This window comes from Bufo gargarizans, chromosome 9 (genome assembly GCF_014858855.1).
Source record: "Bufo gargarizans isolate SCDJY-AF-19 chromosome 9, ASM1485885v1, whole genome shotgun sequence".
Classification (NCBI taxonomy): domain Eukaryota; kingdom Metazoa; phylum Chordata; class Amphibia; order Anura; family Bufonidae; genus Bufo; species Bufo gargarizans.
The window spans coordinates 28,559,231-28,579,134 of record NC_058088.1 but is presented as its reverse complement, the minus strand read 5'-3'; the positions used below and the strand labels follow the sequence as shown (position 1 = coordinate 28,579,134).

Here is a 19,904-nt window from a genome sequence, read left to right as displayed (position 1 = left end):
ACGGTCCTCATGTCTCTAAGGAAAGGAGATTGGCTTTTAAGAGGTCATTATCTGAAAGTTCTGTCCGACAACGTAACAACAGTAGCTTATCTAAAACACCAAGGGGGAACAAGATCTACCCCTCTAGAAGAAACAGCAAGGAAGATTTTCGCCTGGGCAGAAGAAAATTCCCTATCGTTATCCGCAATCCACTTAAAAGGTTCGGAGAACATAGAGGCAGACTACCTCAGTAGGAGAAGAATAGAGGCAATAGAGTGGTCTCTAAACAGAGGCATCTTCCGGAAGATAGTCTCCAGATGGGGCCGCCCAGAAATAGATCTATTTGCTTCAAAAGAAAATGCCAAAGTAGATCTCTTTTGTTCCCTAAATCCAAGGGACAAGCCTTGGGCATTAGACGCTTTTTCAATAAGCTGGAATTGGAAGCTAGCATAAACGTTCCCTCCAATACCCCTTATCCCCCGGATCATTCAGAAGATCCAAAGAGAGACCACCGCAATAATCCTGATAACTCCTCTCTGGACCAAGAGGAGCTGGTTCCCCAGTTTAAAACATTTAGCACTGGCGGACCTGTGGGAAATCCCTTTCCAAAGGGATATGCTTGTCCAGGGCCCTCTAATTCATCCAGATCCCCAGATATTCAAGTTAGCGGTATGGATCCTGAAAGCAAGACATTTAGAAGAAAGGGCCTTTCTGATAAAGTGATCCTTACACTCAGAGCTTGTAGGAAAAAGGTTACTTCTTCCATTTACCTTAAAATTTGGAAAAGATTTTGTTCCTGGCTAGGAGATAACCATCCGGATACATCTGGAGTGCCCCTAGATCAGATCTGTAGGGTCGCAACTTGGTCAAGTGCAAATACTTTCATCAGACACTATCGCCTTAGTCTGCCTAATTCTACGGAAATCCAGTTTGGCCAGAAGGTTCTACAGGCAATTTCTTACCCAGGTTAGGTATTTGATAGTTCTCATTGTGGCCGTCATGGTGGATTAGGTGGAAAACCCGTAATTAGTCTTACCGGTAATTACGTTTCCTTAATTCCACCATGACGGCCCATACTAACACCATCCAAAAAAAATAAAAATAATGAATGTATATAAATAAATCCAAAAACAAAAAGCATTTTAAGCCCGTGATTCCTGATTTTGTAGGCCAACCAGGAATCCAGATTTCAGTGGGCTTAACTGAATACGACTACTTTAGTCTTTTTTTTTTTCAGTGACCACTTTGTAAATCTAATAGTGGAGCAAACAAACCTGTACGCCCAACAGTTTGTTGCTCAACACCCGGGCTCCTTTTTGGCTAGGCCCGGTGGCTGGACTCCGGTCAGTGCAGCTGAGATGAGGACGTTTTGGGGACTTGTGCTGCACATGAGCCTAGTCAAGAAACCTTGTGTCAGGCATTACTGGAGTGGGGACGTCCTCTACCAGACCCCACTTTACAGTACGACCATGACACGCTCCCGGTTTGAGGCCATCCGGAAATGCTTGCATCCCCCTCAAGGTGATCCTGCCTATGACCGCCTGTACAAAATCAGGCCGGTCATCGATCACTTTGGGGCCAAATTTGTGCAGGCCTATGTACCTGGAAGGGAGGTTGCGGTTGAGGAGTCTCGCATTGCTTTCAAGGGGAGACTCATTTTCCGCCAGTATGTTCCCTCTAAGCGGGCGAAGTATGGCATGAAGCTGTACAAACTTTGTGAGAGTACCTCAGGGTACACTTACAAGTTTTGTGTGTACGAAGTGCGAGATTCCCGTATTCAACCCCCAGAATGTCCCCCCACTCTGGGTGTTAGCAGGAAACTTGTGTGGGACCTTATGCACCCACTGCTAGATAAGGGTTACCACCTTTACGTGGATAACTTTTATACTAGTATCCCGTTGTTCCAGTCCCTAGCTGCCAGATCCACGTCCGCTTGTGGGACCGTGCAGAAAAATCAACACGTCCTCCCTACCCACCCCCTGCAGGTACCTATCCTCAGGGGTGCGACCCGTGCCCTTACCAGTGGAAACCTGTTGCTGGTCAGATATAAGGACAAGAGAGATGTCCTTGTACTGTCCACAATTCACAGTAACGGCATCACCCCTGTCCCTGTGTGAGGTACCGCGGCAACGGTCCTCAAGCCCGATTGTATAGTTGACTACAATCGGTATATGGGAGGAGTTGATCTCTCTGATCAAGTCCTCAAGCCATATAATGCCATGGTGCAGTCTACTTAGTGCAGGTTGCCTTGTACAACTCTTTTGTGCTGTCCCGGAGCGCTGGCAACACAGGGACATTCCTTCAGTTCTATGAGGCAGTCCTCAAGGACCTGATCTTTTCTGACCGGGAAAGAGCAGGCCGAAGTACCTCGGGAACTGGAGGCGCCCGGATTGTCCCTGGCCAACACTTTCCAGGTGGGGGTCCCCCTTACTGGACAGAAGGGACAAACCCCAAAAAGGTGCAGAGTGTGTCACAGGAGGGGGATACAGAAGGACACCACTACTAAGTGTGACACGTGCCCCGATCATCCGAGCCTCTGCATTATTGGTTGCTTCAGGGAGTACCACACTTCCATGGAGTACTACATTTATAATCCCCTTCCCCAATTTAGCCACTGACAATCGGATAAAAAACTATGGTTCTCAGATTTGAGACACTAAAATGAAAAAAAAAAAATTCTAAAATATTATTTAGTAAAACTAAAATAAATTAAAAAAGTAGACCTTTTAGGTATCACCGCATCTGTAAGAATCTGCTCTATAAAAATACCCCATGACCTAACCCCTCAGATGAACATGGTCAAAAAAATAAAATAAAAACTGCAAAAAAATATTTTTTTTGTCACCTTACATCTCAAAAATTGTATTAGCAAGCGATTAAAAAGTCTTATGCCCCCCAAAATAATGCCAATAAAACCATCCTCTCATCCTGCAAAAAAATGAGCACCTACCTAAGATAATCGGCTAAAAACAAAAATGACTCAGACTATAGAGATACTAAAATGTGTTTTTTTTTTGGTTTATGAAAAGATAATATAGTGTAAAACATAAATAAATAAAAAGTAGACATATTAGGTATCGCCACATCGATAAGAATCTGCTCTATACAAATACCCTATGACCTAACCCCTCAGATGAAGACGTAAAAAAAAAGTGCCAAAACAGCAATTTTTGGGCAAATTTTCCATTTTAATCAGTTTTTTTCCAGTAACAAAGCAAGGGTTAACAGCCAAACAATATGGTTGCTCTATATTTAATTTCTGTGAGGCAAGGTTACCAAAAATAGAAATTCTCAAATTTCATCTCCATTTGCCAATAACTCTTGTGCAACACCTAAAGGGTTAATGAAGTTTGTAAAATCAATTTTGAATACCTTGAGGGGTGTAGTTTCTTAGATGGGGTAACTTTTATGGAGTTTCTACTGTAGGGGTGCATTGGGGGGCTTTAAATGGGACATGGTGTAAATAAACCAGTCCAGCAAAACCTGCCTTCCAAAAACCACACGGCGCACCTTTCCCGCTACGCCCTACCGTGTGCCCGTACAGTAGTTTACGGCCACATATGGGGTGTTTCTGCAAACTACAGAATCGGGGCAATAAATATAGCATTTTGTTTGGCTGTTAATCCCATGCTTTGTTACTGGAAAAAAATTATTAAAATTGAGAATTTGGAAAAAGAAAATGAAATTCGAAAATTTTATCTCCATTTGCCATTAACTCTTGTGAAACACCTAAAGGGTTAACGACGTTTGTAAAATCAGTTTTGAATACCTTGAGGGGTGTATTTTTTAGAATGGGGTCATTTTTGGGTGGTTTCTATTATATAAGCCTCACAAAGTGACTTCAGACCTGAACTGGTCCCTAAACATTGGGTTTTGAACATTTCTGAAAAATTTCAAGATTTGCTTCTAAACTTCTAAGCCTTGTAACATCTCCAAACACTAAAATGTCATTCCTAAAATGATCCAAAAATGAAGTAGACATATGGGGAATGTAAAGTAATAACTATTTTTGGAGGTATTACTATGTATTATAGAAGTAGAGAAATTGAAACTTGGAAATTTGCAAATTTTTCAAAAATTTTGGTAAATTTAGTATTTTTTTTATAAATAAAAATGAATTTTTTTTTGCTTCATTTTACCAGTGTCATGAAGTACAATATGTGACGAAAAAACTATCTCAGAATGGCCTGGATAAGTCAAAGCGTTTTAAAGTTATCACCACTTAAAGTGACACTGGTCAGATATGCAAAAAATGGCCTGGTCCTTAAGGTGAAATATGTCCTTAAGGAGTTAAGTATGTCTAGACACCACTTCACTGACAACGAGCGAAAATTTAAACTTTTTGACCAAGTCACAATTCTTAAGGAGGAGCAGTCACCTCTCCTGACATGTTTGTTTTAACAACTACTTGCATCCCCAATGTAATAATTTCGGGAGCATCTAGTCTTATGACTCCTGTTGTGCCATTCCTGTATTATTTTTGCTAGATGTTTTGAATGAATTATAAGTAGTTTGCATTGAAGGTCCAGATGGGTGTTACCAGTTGGATTGTGTCCCCAAGCAGTTTGACACTATCCAATCAGTGCTGCCATTGTCAGACTGGGCAGGGACACCCCACCCCCCTTTCCCAACTGGCTGGATCTTCATTGGAATCTGCTTGCAATTCATTTGTACTTTCTAGAAGGAATAGTAGAGGAACAACACAAAGTAATAAGAATAGATACGCCAGAATTGTTATTAAATGGGTAATGCAAGTAACTGGTAAAAAAGACATGTCTGGAGAGGTGACAGGTCCTCTATAAGTCTGTCATAAAAGCTCTCACCTAGTTAGCCATACCCACTTTCCCAGCCACTTTTTAAAAGTATTGAGCAGCTTAAAATCACAAAAAGTTGTAACTGCCTGTGAAAAACTGTAGTGTTCAAATTGGTGGCTTCTAGATGCCAGAAAACTGGGTTACAAGGCCTCAAATTTTCCCCAATGTTTTTAGGATGAGGAAAGTTTCCAGGACGGTTATGGTTAACTGCCTGAAAAGCCATGCACGAGGCACTGCTTTACAGGCAGACAATGAAAATCCCATAGACCGCAATACTATTCTATTCTAAGGGACTTTGGTCTCAAAATGTTATGAGTCAAATTTTTTTATTTTTGGTTCTCACTATCCTGTCTTTGTAAGATGCAGAAAAGGTGAGTACATAGCTTCTAGATGTTTAATTCCCACCCTGAAGCATGGAGTAGGAGGTGTGTTTGTGGGGTGGGGGGTGCTTTGCAGGTGACACTGTTGGTGATTTATTAGATAATTCAGGGCACACTTAACCAGCATGGCTGCCACAGCATTCTGCAGCGACATTTCATCCCCTCTGGTTTATGATATAGTGATTCCATCCTTTGTTTTTCAACAGGGCAATGACCCCATACACACCTCCAGACTATGTAAGGACTATTTGACCAAGAAGAAGAGTAATGAAGTGGTGCGCCAGGTGACATGGCCTCCACAATCAACTAACTATAACTCAACTGAGATGGTTTGGGATGAGTTGGACCGCAGCAGGGGCGGACTGGCCATAGACACCACAGGGAAATTTCCTGGTGGGCCGAGGGGCTGCCCAAGCACTTCTGCCAGCCGGGTATGTAACGATCTGATGCGCTCAGCATTAATTAATGATAGCATCATATACTAAAGCACCTGGCCAGCAGCTGCTCTCCTGAATTCAACTGTATCGCTGTCCTCAGGACAGCAATACAATGGCTAGGGTGGCAGTATTTTATACTGCACTGCAGTATTTGGTTCTGCTTAGGTGGTATTTTGTGCTGCACGATGGTATTGCTGGCCCCACCTACTTTTGTTTTCCCTGCCTACTTGTGTTGCCCCGCCTTCTGTGAAGTTCAACCCGCCTACAACATGGTGCCATCTTGAGGTTTTTTTTTTCCCCCCAGGGCCACTTTAAGTTCAACATCTGGTACCCCCACTGATCAATTGTTTCAGGCAGGCACGGTGCCAGAAACTATGCAGTGTACGGAGTGGAAGCAGAAGGTTTCCTACACTGTGTAGTCTCTGGTGCCACATACTGCAGCTCCTATTCACATGAATGGGAGCTGAGCAGCAGCATCCTGGCACAGCCACTGCACCGTGTATGGTGCTGCAGCTGATTGGTGGGGATGCCAGGTGTTAGACCCACACCAATCTGATATTGATGACCTTTAAATGTTCATTGTGAACCCTATAGGGAAGTGCAATTAGCTGGCATGGGTGTCACACATGCCCTGATGGCTATTATCCACTAGCACAAAGCAGAGGGGAGGACCGTCATGGTTATGGCTGTGGTGTCTATTGCTATTGTGGAGGCATTACATCACACAATAACTTGAGGTCACCGATTATAAATGTGACTTTGACAGAGTGCAACCTAAATCAACATCAGCGGTGCATTTGGCACCAAACCGGGCTTCGACAAGTGCAAACATGGCTGTGGAGAACACATATTGTTCTCTGGGCGCAGATTATTTTTGCTATAGGCATGCTGTCCCAGAAAAAAAATAGTCTTACGTGAATGATGGGTGTAGCTATAGCGCCGTATTACTGGAAGCAGGGCGCATAGATCACGTAATGTGTACACAATTCACCAAACAAGAGGGAGGCTTAGTAGAACTTATCAGTGGCCAGATCCAAATACTAATATTGTCTAAGCCTACGCTGGTTTTAGTCAACATTTACACCTGCAATTATAGGTCAAGGTGCTTTCTAAGACATGTTGGCTCCATTCACATTGGCGGACTTGCCACCACCAAACAATGCTAATGTTTGGAGCCCCAGAATCTGCTGACCTCAATTAGGGCAGCATGTGCCTTCCAGCGGTGGGGCCCTAGGTTCAAATCCAACCAAGGACAACATCTGCATGGAGTTTGTGTGTTCTCCTCGTGTTGCGTGGGTTTCCTCTGGGTACTCTGGTTTCCTCCCACACTCCAAAGACATACTGATAGGGAACTTAGATTGTGAGCAGCTTGATGCTAATGTCTGTAAAGCACTGCGGAAGATAGCATAAAATAAATTTTTACAAAATACCACCTGGTGCACAGGTGGAGACAGGGGCAGTCTCAGAGTGGAAAGGGGCCCCGGCTGTACTGCTGATAGTGGGAGTTGGTGGGCTGAAGGGGACCCTAGAAATACCAAATCCGCCCCTGCTCATTCAGGACACTGATGTGGCCCCAAAGATGTAACATTCTGCCATACCCCTTTAAAGCAAATGTGTCCCCAAAATTTTTATCTGCCAGTTAAAACAAGATAGCCACACGTCTTTTTTCTAATCTGTTTTATTTTCTGATTATAGATTTTTTTAATTTATTTTTTTATTCTATTCCCTGAACATGATTATGGGGGCGGCTATCTTGCCTGAGCTGTTTTTTTTTTGTTTGTTTTTTACCAGCATTAAGAAAATGTGTGGAGACCTCATTGACTTCTATGGTAGAGTTTTCTGGGCATGCTCTGTGCCCTGTGCAGAGGTCCTTGTACAAGGAAAGAATAGATACACTCTGACAATCATCTATTGTGAAAGATGGATCTTGTCTTATCTGTACACAGGGGTGATATCATTACAGACAGGATTAGAATCACAGATAAGCAGATAACTGCTGTAATGTGATCTATACAAAGAAGTGGCGCCTATTATTAGGCTTAATGACCAATGCAAAAACTTCAGGATTTTATGTTTTTTTTGTTTTGTTTTTTAATATGTTAAATATAAAAACGTGATTTGAATAATAGGTCATTTTTGATGACACATTTCCTTTAAGGTTCCCTGCCAATCAGAATAATAGGAGTACTCGAATTCAGATTTTTTGGAATAATTCTTATAAGTCAGCCACTACACCCATGAGAAGTGTAATGCCCTGCCTTGTCTGTGCTTCATTATGGCAGCCTGTGTGTAAGTGAGGAAACTGAGGATGTCATCAGCCGGCAATGAGGAGGAGGAGGCAGTGAAAACAGTGGAGTCCACATTGTTTATTTTTAAAAAAACTTGCATAGTTTTATGTAAAATGTTCCCACAAGAAAAGTGGACCCAAATTTATAATATGCTTTACCTATATAGGTTATCCTATCACAAACCCATTCCATATACTGTATTAGGCCTCAGAGTCACTTTAATTCACACAATTGAATTCCATTTAATAGAAAATGATGTAACTATCAAATTTCTAAATCACTTCATTTAAAAAAAAAAATGCCTTTATCCACCTGAAAAAAGCTGTAATGTCATGGCCACTACGGGTCTCACTTCCAGCTAAGTGTTGTTAAGACAAGATCAATGCCTGGTAACTGAGACTCAGAAGATGGCTAAAAGAAAGTGTGGTGGGGGGATCAGAGCTAGCTGAGATGCTGAGCCTGATAAAATAACTTTTACACAGCTTTTGAATATTATAGGAGCCTCCTGTGTGTCTGTAAGTGTGATTAACCCCTAAGTATCTGTTCTGTGAGCTCCAGAGGTGAAAACAAACATAGTGGGAAGCAAGGTGAAAGAATGTCCAAGCAGTACGGCGTAAGGGAGGACACCCCCTTGCATTTATGTTTGCAGCTGAAACAGAATAATAAAGATACATCAAGGGAGCTCAAACGAGACCTATTCCTTCACAGTTATGATTATACAAAGAAGCACAGACATTGTGCAAGCTTTTTTGAAAATTCAGGTAAGCCGGAGCAGAAATGCAGAAACATTTGTGCTCAGAAAGACTGAAGCCACAAGGGAACCTCACGATAAGTCAGCAGAGTGCATCAGGCCCCAGTATAATCCATGGTATGTGTTTTAACGTGAATTCACTTATTCACAAATAAATAGGCTTAAACAGGCTAAGTGCAAAAAAAATGTACTAAGTGTGATTGAACATAAGGTAAAACATACAGAATAAATAATCAGTCACCTGGCCTACAAAATACAATGGGGAGAACTCCCGTAGTCATGGTGATGCAAGAGAGAGAGAGAGATAGGGACCTACAACATATTACCTGGATGATGATCTCAGCAAGCTACATTATTTTTCTTTGTGCACAAAGGTTCATACCTTACCTTTCAGCCAATCCTAAGGATGCCCAGTGTGGAGTATGCATGTCTCTGAGATAATCACTAAGGAATGTAGCCTTCTCAGCACAATGGGGTATTTGTATATGTTATCTAACTATCCATAACTTACTAAATTACAAGGAATATCATTAAAAAGAATATAGAAGGGGATGTAATAATTAAAGGAGACAGAACCAATTAGTACTTAAGTACAGTATGTGAAATACCCTTACAATTATGAAACTGCTTTACCTTTTCTTTTGAACTACGTGAACAGAGCCCAATACTGTCCCCAAATAGGCCCACAAACAGGTTTGTGCAGCTTGCTAAACATTTTGTGCCCACCACTGTCCCTTTTTGCTGTTGATATATTTTGTTCAGAAACCCTTTGAACTTTTTCTGTATGCTCCCTTTTATGTATGTAGAGTACCAGTCAAAAATTTGGACACACCTTTTCATTCCCCGGTTTTTCGTTTCTTTTCTACTTTTTTTCCCCTCTACAATATAGGTTCATATTAATGACATGAAAATGATGAAAGAACGCATGGAATTAAGTAGCAAACATAAAAGTGTTAAGGTAGAATATGTTTTATATGTTGGATTCTTCAAAGTCGCCCCTTTGGCTTTTATGACTCTTATTCCCTTCGATCAGCTTCATAAGGCCGTCACCTGGAATGGTTTCCCAGCAGTCTTGAAGGAGTTCAGAGAGGTGCGGAGAGCAATTGTTGACTGCTTTTATCGCACTCTGAGGTCCAGGGACAGACTGTGATCTTAAAGTGGCCCTGGAAGAAATGTAAAAGGGGCCCCATGTTAAAGGTGCGTCCAAATTGACAGAAGGTGCGTCAACACAAGTAGATAGGGTCGACATAAGTAGGCAGGTAAAACATAAGAAGATCGGGGCTAGCAATACCATAGTGCATCACAATATACTGCCTCAGCAGAACCTAATACCACAGAGCACCACAAAAAACTGTCGCTCTCGCCACTGTATGATTGTCATGAGGATGGTGACACAGTTGATTTCAGGAGGACACTTGCAGCTGTTGGCCAGATGCATAAGTACCTGTTAGCCCTAGATTAATAAATGCTGAGAGCATCAGACCATTATGTACACAGCCGGTGGCAGTGAGGAGGGCTTTGGGCTATCTGGACGTCAGCTAACCTGGAAATTTCCCTGTAGGGTGTATGGCCAGTGCAGATCACGTACACTCATACATGCTGATTGTCTTCTCTGGGCGGATGGGATTTTCCAGTAGGACAATAAAACATGTCACATGAAAATAAATGTCCGACATTGGTTGGAAGAGCATTACCAAGACTTCCAAGTACTACCCTGGCCCCACAATTCCTTAGGCTTGAACCCAATTGAGCATCTGAGGGACCACCTCAATCGTGTTCGCTCTATGGATCCTCCCCCACGCCCCTTCCAGTCAGCATGGCCCCAGATACTTGTGACAACCTACCAGGACCTTATTGACTCACTCCGGGCCCTTCTAGCTGAAGTCTGTGCTGCACACAGTGGTTACTCTGGATATTAGTTGCTGGTTATAATAATGTGACTCGACTATGTACAGTACGTATATTGTCTGCAATAACTGGGTGATCATCAAATGTAAAGTTCTCTATTATTCTTCTCCATTGTAAACTATGACATACTCACCTTTAACACACTATATATGTTACACAGTCATCAGTCTTACATTACGGCAGTTAAGCTTTACACTATGTTTGCCCGGTAAGCTATCTTTACAGATCCATTAATGGATTGTATATATAAGTGCAATGGCCTTGTAGGAAGCGTGCAGATCTAGGAACAGCTTAGAAAAAAAGGAGCATTGTAAAAAATATATATATGGCCGTAAAAACCTCACCTCAGCTACATACCGCTTTATCTCGCTTGCTGGGTGCTTTCTCCAATGACTGATTTTGGTGAGAAAAAAAAGAATCAGTCAAGTTTAATGTTAACTAGTCCAACCCAGATGGAAATCTGATTAGTGGCTGTGCATAGTTAAAGATCACCTACATGCAGGATCAACCTTATCAAACCAGGTGTGCTGCCGAATAGGGCTGATTAAAACAATACCTGTCTTATGAAAATCTTTAATTTCTTGTGCTAATGAGGGCTTCAGTGCACTGACAGATAGAGCCTAGACCCTTGGTGCACCTCAGTTTTCAAGTACTGGCCATGTCCCTCATTTGCATAAACAATTTGGGCATGTATTAACTTTAACATGAATTAGAACGAGCCATCAGTCAAGCTCTCTGATGTATTTATCATAGTACTGTACTGTGACATGTGGACGCTGCAGAAGCCAAACGGTGCAGAGATTTTAATAAAAATAAAAAATAATTGAAAATGCTATATATGTAATTCAATAATAAAAAATGTCTCAGAGGGTGTTCATAGTCTTTAAAACCACTTGTCTAATATTTTGTAGGTCTCATTCCTTCCACCAAAAGTTTGTCCCATCGAGGCATTGACTCCACAGGACCTCTGAAGATGTAATCTGGTATCTGGCACCAAGACGTTAGCAGGGGATCCTGTAAGGTCCATCCTCCAAGGATCAGACTTGCGTTTTCAGCACATCCCACAGATACTATATTGGGTTTAGATGTGGGGAATTTGGAGGCCAAGTCAACATCTTGAACTCTATGTTTCTCAAACCATTCCTGAATGAAATCACTAACGTTAAGGAATATAGCTTCTGTGAAGACTATAGTTGGTTTGTACAATATTTAAGTAGTCAGTATTAGTGTTGATTGAGCACCAAGTGCTCGTGTGCTCTGGCCGAACACATCGGTATGCTCGTGTGCTCTACCAAGCAAAATGGAAGTCAATGGGAGAACCCCAGGCACCCCCTGCTTGAAAGAGAAGAGGGTGTCTGGTTCACAAAAAAGGTTAGAAATTGATAGAAACCCCAGCAAAATGGCTTGGAAACAGCATTAAAAGGATAGCTGGATGCATCTTGGACTCCTATTATCTATGACATACATTAGACAACTACACAAAGGCTATATGCAAGCCATCAATCTATCAATGAGACAGATGACAGGCTTAGTCAGCATACCTTACAATGGCAGCCTATGAGACATTCCAAACCAGCTCTCATCTGACTGAGAGCCAGTAAGCCTCAAAGTTACTTCAGATCTGTTGGATGGCTTGGGTGGACCTGCGCACCTAGAATAATATCATTAGGGAGACAAAACATTTTCTGATTGTCCTAACATAATATTCAATAACCTTTCTATACAGTTTTGTCATGTAAAAACTCATTTGCATAAACATGGGCATATGGGAAAGACATGCAAATGAGCAGAGTCTGCCTTGTTTTTCAGCTGAAAAACCATTTGCATGGAAAATTTGCGATCTACACTACTCATAAACAGCGCTATCTATTGGTTTCATAGTCTTATGACAAGACAATTACTCTTGTCATAAGACTATGAAACCAATAGATGGCGCTGTTCATGAGTCAGAACAGCGCCATCTATTGGTTTCATAGTCTTATGACAAGATTATTAGTGTAGCCTTTTTGCATGGAAAATTCCCGATTAAAATATTTGTGATCGACATTACTCATGAACAGTGCCATCTATTGGATTCATAGTCTTCCCATAAGACTATGAAACAAATAGATGGCGCTGTTCATGAGTCATTACAAGCAGAGCAATAGTCCTCAGATACACCCTAGCAAGTTTATATTATCGCAGATAAAGTGCTAGAAGATGTGTGAATGATAGCAGCAATCAGATATACACCTCAGTGTTAGCGCAGGCTATTATAGGCTGAGTGCTACACGGTGTGTGGACTCTGTTGAGCAGTGTGCCCCACTTACTAGCACCCCAACAAGATGAATAACGCCATCTAGTGGTTTCATAGTCTTATGACAAGAGTAATCGTCTTGTCATAAGACTATGAAACCAATAAATGGCGCTGTTAATGAGTAGTGTAGATCACAAATATTCTAATCACTAATTTTTCATGCAAAAGGCTGCACTAATAATCTTGTCATAAGACCATGAAACCAATAGATGGCTCTGTTCTGACTCATGAACAGCGCCATCTATTGGTTTCATAGTCTTATAACAAGAGTAATCGTCTTGTCATAAGACTATGAAACCAATAAATGGCACTGTTCATGAGTAGTGTAGATCACAAATTTTCCATGCAAATGGTTTCTCAGCTGAAAAACAAGGCAGATTCTGCTCATTTGCATGTCTTTCCCAAATGCCCATGCTTATGCAAATACGTTTTTACATGACAAAACTGTATAGAAAGGTTATTGAATATTATGTTAGGACAATCAGATTTTTTTTTGTCTCCCTAATGATATTAATCTAGGTGCGCAGGTCCATCCAACAAATCTGACGTAACTTTGAGGCTTACTGGCTCTCAGTCAGATGAGAACTGTTTTGGAATGTCTCATGATGCACAAGGCTGCCATCTGTCTCATGGATTGATGGCTTGCATATACCTGGCTTTTGGCATATAGCCTTTGTGTAGTTGTCTATTGTATGTCGTAGATAATAGGAGTCCAAGATGCATCCAGCCATCCTCTTAATGCTGTTTCCAAACCATTTTGATGGGGTTTCTATCAATTTCTAACCTTTTTTTTGTGAACCAGACACCCTCTCTTCTTCAGAGCAGGGGGTGGCTGGTTTGATTCTCAGGTCTCCCATTGACTTTCATTGTATTAAATTGTACTCGAGCACTTGAATGTATGCTTTAGCCTAACACCAGTTCGGCCGAGCATGCTCGCTCAACACTAGTTAGTATGTGTTAAAGTAACATCTACTTAAAGGCCAAAACCTACGATCTGCAGCAGAAAATTGCCCAGGGCATCACACTGCCTCTGCTGACTTTTATTCTTCACATAGTACATGCTGGGGCCATCTCTTCCATAGATGCATCCGGCCATCCAAATTATATTAAAGTGAAGTTATTCACAGGACCAGTCCACCTTCTCCCATGTTTCCATGGTCCAGTTCTGATGTTCTTATGCCCATTGTAGGTGCCCTTTTGGATTCTGCACAGAGAGAGGAGAGGAAGAAGCTGCCAGACACCTATAGTGTCCACTTATCTCCTCTTTAAACAAAGGATCAGGCATGTTGAAATTCATCACGCCTGACGTTTCTTACTCCTGACATCACAGTTCTGTGGTGGAAAAAGCTGATTTGTGTTTACACACAAGAACATAGATTGTAGTATTACTCAGGCATTAGTCGCCCCCATATGTAATTGTGGGTTTAAAGTCCATGCCAGGCCCATGTTGACTTACTGCACTCTAGGGCCCGCCGTATCTATTATCACGTAATACTATTCCAAACAGGCGTGGAGTCAACTTCTCCTACTCTGCAACAGTGCGAGACGTACACATGAAGACAATCTGTCTGGTGAGTAAACTGCTCTCCTAACATGAGGTTGTGCTGTAAATATTAATGCTGGATATATACATGTGTCGGTTCAGTGTGTGCCCCAATGTATTCTGGTGCTTGTAGACTCTGGAGATACCTGGGACACCCCCGGTTACCCTCCGCATATTCTACAAAGCAGGCACTCATTCATTTGTATTGACTGATTTATTAGGGTATGTGTCACCTTGCTTGTTACAAAACGTGTCACCTTGCTTTCAATGGGAATTAGGCACTATAGTCTCTTGAAATCCATCTTGAAGAAAAAGAAAAAAAAGGATTGACGTGTCACCTTTTGACGTGTATTCCACAAGGATTTTGTCTGAAACCACGGTGGGTAGCCGGTCCTATTCAATGGACATGGAAACTGTGATATGTAGAGGTAAATCTGCTGCAGAAATCTGAGGGTCGTGTCACCGTGCCAAATTAGAGTAGGTATCGACTCGTAGAGGGAACCTTGGCATGGTGAGTGGTCTTATGCATTTTGATTACAACGTATACCAATGCCTCGTGTACAGCACTATATTCGGGGCTGAAAACGTCTAATTACGCTGAGAAGGAGCAATCAATGCAAAGCATGTGGATGTGCGATCCGTGTTTTTCTCTTTTTTATTGGATAAATCTGAGGGTCGGCCTGGATTCCACTGCAAATACATATATTATTTATACCGTGTGAACATACCCTTAAAGGGTTCAACTACTTTGCTGTTCAGAAGTTGAATCTATCTCTATCTATCTAGAATCACTGTATGGTCTATTTATCTATGACATATCTATATCAATTTATTCAAATTCTATTGCTCGTATTATCAATGTAGTATTCTATTCTTCTACAGTACCTATCTATGGGTTATCTATCTATCTATGTATCTATCTATCTATCTATCTATCTATGTATCTATCTATCTATCTATATATCTATCTATCTATGTATCTATCATCTATCTGTATATCCATCTATCTAAAATCACTGCTGTGTATGGTCTATTTATCTGTTACATATCTATATCAATTTATTCATATTCTATTACTTTTATTATCTATGCAGCTATTCTATTCTTCTACGGTGTCTATCTATCTATCTATCTATCTATCTATCTATCTATCATCACTGCTGTGTATGGTCTATTTATCTATGACATATCTATATCAATTTATTCAAAATCTATAGCTCGTATTATCGATGTAGTATTCTATTTTTCTACAGTATCTATATATCTATCTAGTATCTGTCTATCTTTATAGCCATCTATCTAAAATCACTGCTGTGTAAGATCTATTTATTTATGACATATCTATATCAATGTATTCATATTCTATTACTTTTATTATTGATGTAGCTATTCTATTCTTCTACAGTGTCTATCTATTTATCTCTATCTATCTTTTCCATCTATATCTATGTGTTACACTGGCCACCCGTGTCCGCTGCTGCTCTACCCTCCCTGTGTATATCGGGGCTAGTATTCAGGGAAACTTCTCTGTGGTACTGCAAAGGTAACCTTCCCTTTTGCTTTCTGTTCTGTTCAGCTGCTGATTACACTGATGATCAACCCTCCTATTTATTTTGGACACTTTGATCCACCCTTTTGCCTGAGTTTAGGTATTCTAGTAAAGGTGTGCTTATTCTGTCTACCTGCGTGCGAACTCTGTCTGCTTACCGAACCCGATCCTCCGCTGCCTTCCCTGACCTCGGATTTATTTTATGGATGTGCCAGAACTCTGCCTGCCCAGACCTCAGATTTGTTATATGGATACACGCAAACTCTGCCTGCCCTGATCCCGCCTGTCTTCTGACTACATGTATTGTCTGCTCCTTCGATGCTTCACACTGGTGTCTCTGACCTCTGTGGGTCAGCTGCTAACTTTACTGGGACAATTCCAAGAGGTAGCGGACTGGCGGTTCCCCTGCAGTGAAGACCAAATCCCTGTATAGGGGTTAAAGGGTGAATAAAAACAGAATTCATCAGCACATTTTGCAAGATAAGGTAAATATGCAGGTGCACATGGCCATAATGAAAAGGGAAAATGCAGTCTATAAATGTAAATTATATATTATATATATATATATATATATATATATATATATATATATATGTATATATGAACTGCCTGTCCCCAAAAAAAGTCGCCACCAAAAAAAAAAGGTCACAGACTCGTTGGACCGCCTTTAGCTTTGATTACGGCACGAATTCGCTGTGACATTGTTTCGATAAGCTTCTGCAATGTGACAAGATGTATTTCCATCCAGTGTTGCATTCATTCTTCACCAAGATCTTGCATTGATGATGGTAGAGTCTGACTGCTGCACAAAGCCTTCTCCAGCACATCCCAAAGATTCTCAATGGGGTTAAGGTCTGGACTCTGAGGTGGCCAATCCATGTGTGAAAATGATGTCTCATGCTCTCTGAACCACTCTTTCACAATTTGAGCCCAATAAATCCTGACATTGTCATCTTGGAATATGCCCGTGCCATCAGGGAAGAACAAATCCATTGATGGAATACTCTGGTCATTCAGTATGTTCAGGTAGTCGGCTGACCTCATTCTTGGAGCACATACTGTTGCTGAACCTAGACCTGACCAACTGCAGCAACCCCAGATCATAGCACTGCCCCCACAGGCTTGTACAGTAGGCACTAGGCATGATGGGTGCATCACTTCATCTGCCTCTCTTCTTACCCTGATGCGCCCATCACTCTGGAGCAGGGTAAATCTGGACTCATCAGACCACATGACCTTCTTCCATTGCTCCAGAGTCCAATCTTTATGCTCCCTGTATACACACTGTATTACTCATACAGCCAATGCATTCCAATACAGAAGTATTGGAATGTATTGTAAAAGGGATTAGACCCCCAAAAGTTCAAGTCCCAAAGTGGGACAAAAAATAAAGTAAAAAAAGTTGAAAAAATAAAGTTTTCCCCCCAAAAATTAAAAGTTTCAAGTAAAAATAAACAAAAACGTAATTTTCCCCAAATAAAGTAAAAAAAATTGGTAAAAAATAGGGAAAAAAACATATTAGGTATCGCCACATCCGTATCGACTGCCTCTATAAACATATAACATGACCTAACCCCTCAGATGAACACCGTAAAAAATAAAAACTGTGCTAAATAAACAATTTTTTCGTCACCTTACATCACAAAAAGTACAATAGTAAGCAATCAAAAAGGCGTATGCCCAACAAAAAAGTACCAATCTAACCGTCACCTCATCCGGCAAAAAATGAGCCCCTACCTAAGACAATCGCCCAAAAAATAAAAGAACTATGGCTCAGAATATGGAGACACTAAAACATTATTTTTTGGGTTTAAAAAAAGCTGTTATTGTGTAAAACTTAAGTAAATAAAAAAAAAGTATACATATTAGGTATTTCCGCGTCCGTATCGACCGGCTCTATAAAAATATCACATGACCTAACCCCTCAGGTGAACACCGTAAAAAAAAAAAAGGTTTAAAAAAAAAACATTTTTTGTCATCTTACATCACAAAAAGTGTAATAGCAAGCGATCAAAAAGTAATATGCACCCCAAAAAAGTGCCCATCAAACCGTCATCTCATCCCACAAAAAATGAGACCCTACCTAAGATAATTGCCCAAAAACTGAAAAAATATAGCTCTCAGACTATGGAGACACTAAAACATATTTTTTTTGTTTCAGAAATGATATTATTGTGTAAAACGTACATAAATAAAAAAAAGTATACATATTAGGTATCGCCGCGTCCACAATAACCTGCTCTATAAAAATATCACATGACCTAACCCCTCAGATGAACACCGTACAAAAAACACGGTAAAAAAAAAAAGGTTTAAAAAAAGAAATTTTTTGTCACCTTACATCACAAAATGTGTAATAGCAAGCGATCAAAAAGTTATATGCACCCCAAAATAGTGCCAATCAAACCATCATCTCATCCCACAAAAATCATACCCTACCCAAGATAATTGCCCAAAAACTGAAAAAACTCTCAGACTATCGAGACACTAAAACATGATTTTTTTTGTTTCAAAAATGAAATCATTGTGTAAAACTTACATAAATAAAAAACAAGTATACATATTAGGTATTGCCGCGTCCGTAATAATCTGCTCTATTAAAATATCACATGACCTAACCCCTCAGGTGAACACCGTAATTTAAAAAAAATAAAAACGGTGTAAAAAAAGCCATATTTTGTCATCTTACATCACAAAAAGTGTAATAGCAAGCGATCACAAAGTCATATGCACCCCAAAATAATGCCAATCGAACCGTCATCTCATCCCGCAAAAAATGAGACCCTACCTAAGATAATCGCCCAAAAACTGAAAAAACTATGGCTCTCAGACTATGGAGACACTAAAACATGATTTTTTTTGTTTCAAAAATAAAATCATTGTGTAAAACTTGCATAAATAAAAACATAGTATACATATTAGGTATCGCCGCATCCGTGACAACCTGCTCTATAAAAATACCACATGATCTAACCTGTCAGATGAATGTTGCAAATAAGAAAAAAAAAAACTGTGCCAAAACAGCTATTTCTTGTTACCTTACCTCACAAAAAGTGTAATATAGAGCAACCAAAAATCATATGTACCCTAAATTAGCACCAACAAAACTTCCACCCTATCCCGTAGTTTCTAAAATGGGGTCACTTTTTTGGAGTTTCTACTCTAGGGGTGCATCAGGGGGGCTTCAAATGGGACATGGTGTAAAAAAAAACAGTCCAGCAAAATCTGCCTTACAAAAAAAGTATAGCATTCCTTTCCTTCTGCGCCCTGTCGTGTGCCCATACAGAAGTTTACGACCACATATGGGGTGTTTCTGTAAACTACAGAATCAGGGCCATAAATATTGAGTTTTGTTTGGCTGTTAACCTTTGCTTTGTAACTGGAAAAAATGGATTAAAATGCAAAATTTGTCAAAAAATTTAAATTCAGAAATTTCATCTCTATTTGCCAATAACTCTTGTGGAACACCTAAAGGGTTAACGACGTTTGTAAAAATCAGTTTTGAATACCTTGAGGGGTGTGGTTTCTTAGATGGGGTCCCTTTTATGGAGTTTCTACTCTAGGGGTGCATCAGAGGGGCTTCAAATGGGACATGGTGTAAAAAAAAAAACTGTCCAGCAAAATCTGCCTTTCAAAAACCGTATGGCATTCCATTCCTTCTGCGCCCTGCTGTGTGGCCGTACAGCAGTTTACGACATATGGGGGTGTTTCTGTAAACTACAGAATCAGGGCCATAAATATTGAGTTTTGTTTGGCTGTTAACCCTTGCTTTGTAACTGGAAAAAAAATATTCAAATTGAAAATCTGCCAAAAAAGTGAAATTTTGAAATTGTATCTCTATTTTCCATTATTTCTTGTGGAACACCTAAAGGGTTAACGACGTTTGTAAAATCAGTTTTGAATACCTTGAGGGGTGTAGTTTGTTATATGGGGTCACTTTTATGGAGTTTCTACTCTAG

At 40.5% G+C, this 19,904-nt stretch overlaps 1 protein-coding gene across 1 annotated transcript in view; it reads left to right on the top strand.

Moving 5' to 3' along the window:
- Positions 1-19,904, top strand: part of LOC122919753 (NTPase KAP family P-loop domain-containing protein 1-like) — a 37,230-nt gene that overhangs the window by 2,046 nt on the left and 15,280 nt on the right. The window lies entirely within an intron of this gene.